We start from the raw sequence: 6000 nt of genomic DNA, 5'->3' as shown, positions 1-6000 counted from the left end.
CACTTGCTGAAGGTTCCAAGTGGTCTTAAAGTGTAGTCTCAAGTAAAGCACATAGTCGTCAAACATGCAATCTGGAAGAGGCAAAACTGTGGATGTATGTGGTCAATCCATATCCAAAAGGAATAGTTAGCCTCTCTGCCAATCAAAGACGGGGGAGGGGAAATCTTTTGGTTATTTCTGCTGCCTGGATATTCAAAGGCAATTGAAAATCCAGTAGGACCTAAGTTGCCAGCTTCGGTAACAAAAGTGATTGCAGTTGAGAAAATAGATATAATCAATTACAGTTTCTGTGGAAATATCCCTAGGCAAACAACTTCTAACCTCTGCCTTATCTAGAAGGACCCTCAGCCAACTAGCTCTAATCAGAGCTCCAATCTTAGATAGATAGAGGGAAAGCTGAGTGTCAGGAATCAGATTCCCCAGTAGAGCCAGTCTGGAAGTAAAACCTGCAGCAGAGCCAGTCTCCAGGTGACCTAATGCCTGCAGCTGGCCTATAGTAGGCTGCCTGATTGGCTGGAAGAGTACTCAGAACTGCTTTTCAGCTCAGCAGCAGTTTAGTGTCTGTTTCAAGCATTTGCCTATGGCTACAATAGCTCCTCCTCATGAATATTTTGTTAAGATTTTGGTTGCACTTTTCCCCTCACTTCCTTATCTATGAACTCCCTGTCTGCGGGACCTCCTGGTCAACCTCCTCCTGGCCCTGGCTAAAGTGGCCATCTATAAAACCAGGGTGAGGAGGTTGGCCGATGGAGTCTCCTGTGACTGTGGGGCCTATTTCCGATCCTCTGTCCGTTCACGTCTCCGGGCAGAGTTCCTCTGGGTGGCATCCACTGACTCCTTTGACGCCTTTGAGGAGCAGTGGGCGCTGTCCAGGGTTCTCTGCTCGGTGTCCCCGTCCGGTTCCCTTCGTTTGACCCTTTGACTGCACTCCTGTCCCTGTTGTTCATTAGTTGTTCCTCCGTAATTATTTGGTTTTCCAGGTCCTGTGGACCCCCCCCTTAGGCTGGGGGGGATCCTTTAGCACTTCCTGGATCCCAATAAGGCTACAATAGCTCCTGTGCCTGGTTGTTCCCAGCCCTGCTTCTGCCTTGGACCCGGCCTTGCCTCATTTCAGGCAACCCAGTTCTGACCCTGGACTTTATATCTTAACATCAAACACATACCTGTAGTAAAAAGAAAAGGAGTACTTGTGGCACCTTAGAGACCAAGTACTCCTTTTCTTTTTGCGGATACAGACTAACATGGCTGCTATTCTGAAACATACCTGTAGTAAGTAGCCTATTAAATTAAAAACCAACTCGGTAGATTTTCTGTCCAGGAGAGAGGACATTTTTGGTATGTGGCCCATATAGCCTTTAGACATTAAAGTTCTGAGGCAAAGCTTATCATGAACTGCTCCTCTTGTCAACAAATTGCTTAGCCTCAAGCCATGTACTGATTCTTTGCTTTTTTGCCCATTGTTATGATGCAATAAGAGCATCATTCCTCTTTCTGTACTGGGACTATCTTCTGTCTCTGCCCCTGTTAATTCAGGGCAACAGAAGAAGTACAGTAAATGGAGGCAAGTGATTGCACACGTACACTCCTCCCTGCTGGTCACTGTAGAATAACTGCTGGTCAGAGCACAGCATGTGATCATTCCCTGGTGTTCTGTATGTGTCAGATTTTATATGGCCTCCAAGTCACACTTTAGGCACTTCTGTTTTCTGCTGTTAGTGGATCTCTTCTTGTTTCATCATTCTTCCTACTGCTCTTCCTCCTTCAAAACTAAATAGAGTAAAATTGGTTTAATATACTACCTTTTGTACTCAGGGCATCTCAGAATGTTTCATGCACTAATAAGTTGAATGTCATGATTTTAGACAAATGAAGATTCCAATATTTTTTGTTCACAAGGATTGGGGGAGACTGGAGAGTGCTTATTATTGGAGCCTTACTGATGGCCTCTCATTTTTTAACTTTGGGGTGTTAATTTCACCTGTTTGGGAGAATTCCCTTCAAATATACTCTTTCAAATGATGGATTATAATCTGGGGCTAATGGCTTCACAGATCTTCAGTAGGAGGTTAGATTTCTGAGTTTTTCCTATCAATCCTGTTAAACAATTAAGTTAATAGACCAGTAGCTGAAAGAAACGTGCATAGATCTTGGTCCTGGAAGGTGTCAGTAGAAGTTGCTAAATTCTTCATAGGAGTTCTCAGCACCTTGCAGGATGGAACCCACATTACTAATATTAATTTCCTCATATATTTTCATTTTTTTTATTTTCCTTCCACTTCTCTAGTCTTTTCCCCACTGACTTTTGTATGTCCCCTCATTGCCTTCTTTCCCAAGTGTGTCCTCTGCCCTTCTCTCCTCTTTTAGCTGCTCTTTGGGCAGAGCCTTGGTTAAGGGTACAGCTGAGGTCCTACTTATGCTGACTCCAGTACCTAGATGCCGGTAGGACTTTTTAAAGTTACATGATCCCTATGGTCATGCAGCAAATTTCAAGTGTGGTTCTACTCTGCACCTTCTTACCCAACAGATCTTTTCCCAATGTGTATTTAGAATCATATTTGCTGACTTCATTGACAAAAATAATTTTTTACTATTTTTTTAACTCCTATTAGCCCTGCAAAGTCAATAATGCTAAGAAGAACTGAGCAGGATTCTATTTCTACTTGTGCACTACTGACAGATTATTTGCTAAATTCCAACCCCTGAGCTAATCAGTTAATCACTTGTGCAACCTCAGTGAGGGTAATGAGACTGCAGGAGTATAACTGATTGGCCTGCGGACTTTGTATGAGTGATAATCCACAAGAAGAAAAGTACCCAGCTTCACCCTCCAAACCTAGGCTGAGTTTGCAGGGATGGCAGGTAGAAAATAACATTTTTTATGTGTTCACTCAATATATTTAATCTGAAAGACAGTGAAAGAAAATAAACCTGGAACTTCACAGCACCATTTTTATAAACTGACTTTTCAGATTAGAACTATACTTTAAAGCCCTACCATTTATTTGTCCTCACTTTCAAGGCTCTGTATTGTGATGAGCATGATTATGTTTCAGGAGGTGTTTGGCATGGCTCTTTTCCAAATCCCAATAACACCACTCTTGAACTGGATGGGAGTCACTGCAGAAGAATAGCAGCCTTCACTCCGCTGCCAGGGACAGGGTACGGGGTGAGTTGGACTACTAGTCTAATGCAGCATAGCAATTCCCCTGTTCCCACCCCTCAGGGCAGGCATTGACAATGCTGCTTACAAGCAAGGCTGGTGCAACCACTAGGCAAACTAGGCGGTTGCCAAGGGCACCAAGTGGTTGGGGGCGCCAAAAAGCGGTTCCTGGCTCAGCAGGGAGAAGCCACCTTCCGGAGGCACCGGAGAGCCAGAGTGTCGGCTTGCGGGGGCGGCGAGCCCCAGCCATGTAGGAGCGGGTGGGGGAGGGGGCAGCAGCCCTGCAGAGGCAGTGGCACCGCTAGCGGGAAGCAGCTGCGCCCCCTGCCCCGCCTGTCCAGGCTGTGGCCCGGTGCCCCGCCGGGGGAGGGCTGCTGTAGGCTGCAGCAAATGCATGCAGGCGGCAGCCCCCGTGCACCCCCTGGCTCTCCCCTTGCCACGCTCGGGCTTTGTGGCTCCTGGGAGTGTGAGCCGCTGCTGCCCCTCCCGGAGCAGGCTCAGGTCCCCGCGCCCCAGTGGTGGCAGCTCACATGGTCCGGAGCCACAGAGCCCGAGCACGGTTAGGTGGGAGCCAGGGGGCGCACAGGGGCCGCCGCCCACATGCATCCACTGTAGGAGCCGCCGGGGGGGGCGTCGGCACAGCCCAGCTCCCCCCCGGGGTCTCCTGCAGCAGATGCCTGTGGGCGGCAGCCCCGTGCACCCCCAGCGTCCCAATCGCCGTGTTCAGCTCTGCGGCTCCCGGGAGTGTGAGCCGCCGCTGCTCCTCCCGAAGCAGGCTCAGGGCCCCGAGCCCCAGTGATGGTGGCTCACATGGCCCGGAGCCACAGAGCCTGAGCGCAGTGAGGTTAGCCAGGAGGTGCACGGGGGCTGGCGCATAAATGCATATTTAGGGTTCTTCAATAACTTGATATCTCATCACATTGCATTTTTGGTCTTTTGTGTTTGAAAAGCAGATTCTGTGTTCACCATTGAAAATCTTGGTTAAATTCCAGAACAATGGTACAGAATTCAGAAGAAGCTCTCGATTATAGCTTATCATGCAAGATGGGAATATTCTTCAGATTTCAGATAAAAAAAGACCAATTACATGGTTGAGGAGTAAATATAAAGTATTTTAATATTTTTATACAAAGTGAGTTTGTTTACACTTGGACCATCACATCTTTAAAAAAGTCTTGTTTTACTAACTTTAATATTGTTAAAAATTCACAAAGAAAGAAAATGATTTTGAAAGTTGAATATGGAAAAACAACCTTTTATTTTTTTGCCCTTTTCTGCCTTTTGAGGTACTGTTACTCAAATATTTGCACAGCATATTTTGAAAGTCAAATGAAAAACAATGAACTCATATCAACTAAGCCACCAAGTAGTTAGGTTTCCAGAGGATGGGGAGAGAGAAATACATTTTTTATCTAAGAGATAAAGAGCCTAGATTTTCATGAAAGTTGCTGAAAGTTAGATGAGCAATTAACTGAGTGGGATTTGTCAACTGCAAAGTTGATTCTTGATAGGCTATGTCACATGACTTTATTTATTAATTTGGATTTCATTCTAAAAGAAACGTCCCACAGCCATATGCACCACTGACAACCTCCCCAGTGTTTGCCTATGCACCTGTTAGATCATGTCTTTAGACTATAAACACCTGGGGACTCTCATTTACTATGTATCAATTTAGTTCCTAGCACAATGGGGCCCCAACTTGGTTGATGCCTCTGGCAATATAAATCTTTAATATTAATATTTTTAAAACACAGTGCCATAGGAATTGTAATACATAACTCCATCCAGAGTAGCAGCATTTCTCCAGCCCCCATGCTACACGCATTGAAGCATGTGAGTAACTTTAAACATAGCGGAACTACTCACAAGGTTGAAGTTATGCAAGTACTTCAGTGCTGTATTGTCTAATCATCAGTTAGTAGATGCAATGGCATTTGAAGTGCTCTTTAACCATAAACTGACAGATTAGTATTGTCCTGCACCCTGGGACACACAGTATATGGTTGCAAGTAGTCCTGCTTCAGGGATTCACTCTAGGTGCCCTTTGTGCACAAATTCCCTCAAATGGTGTTGGGCTGCAGACTTGGTCATGTTCCCCTTACACCTTTCTCCACTTTGGTTGCAAATATGGTAGCATGTCCTCTAGAGATGGTGTGCCATGCACACACCCTATCCCTGCTCTCTGGAGTTGTTGGGAGGCAATGTGTCTATTCAATTGAAAATGAGGCATATGGGTGTCATGTTGGCCCAAGGATATGTCTATTTAAGAGCTAGCTCTTCTAGATGTTCCTCCGAGTTGCCTTGCAAGGGAGAAGAATTTGTGTGTTGCAGGAATTCTGAGGAAAAGCTGGGAATAGAACATGGATCTGCTCACTCCCAGGCATGTGACTCACACACAAGACCTTCCTTCTTAGCAGCATGTATGATTTATATTATAAGAGAAAAAGATTTATAACCCAATAATAAAATATCCCCTCTGCCCTTGTATTGTATGATTGTATTCATTACTGATCATGAAGAAATATCTTTTTAATAATCAAGAGGTAACAGGTGCAGTTAGAGCTAGAAAGGCTTGTTGGGATTTGCCCCTCAATGAACCGATGTGCAAGGGGGGGGGGGCAGAAGGTGGAAATTTCACCGAGGGCGCAAAATATCCTTGCACCGACCTTGCTTACAAGTGAAGAACTGACGGAGAAGTCATTTTGCAGAATAGCTCAGAGAGCCTTAGATATTAGAACATGCTTATTGAAAGAGAGCACATTGGCCCTCTCTCAATAAGATTATCCCTTTCTCTTTTTAAAAAGTACCATAAAATCTTTAATTTCTACAAACAGATC

Source organism: Eretmochelys imbricata, chromosome 4 (genome assembly GCF_965152235.1).
Source record: "Eretmochelys imbricata isolate rEreImb1 chromosome 4, rEreImb1.hap1, whole genome shotgun sequence".
NCBI lineage: Eukaryota > Metazoa > Chordata > Testudines > Cheloniidae > Eretmochelys > Eretmochelys imbricata.
The sequence above is the reverse complement of the archived record's forward strand: the minus strand, read 5'-3'. Positions refer to the sequence as shown.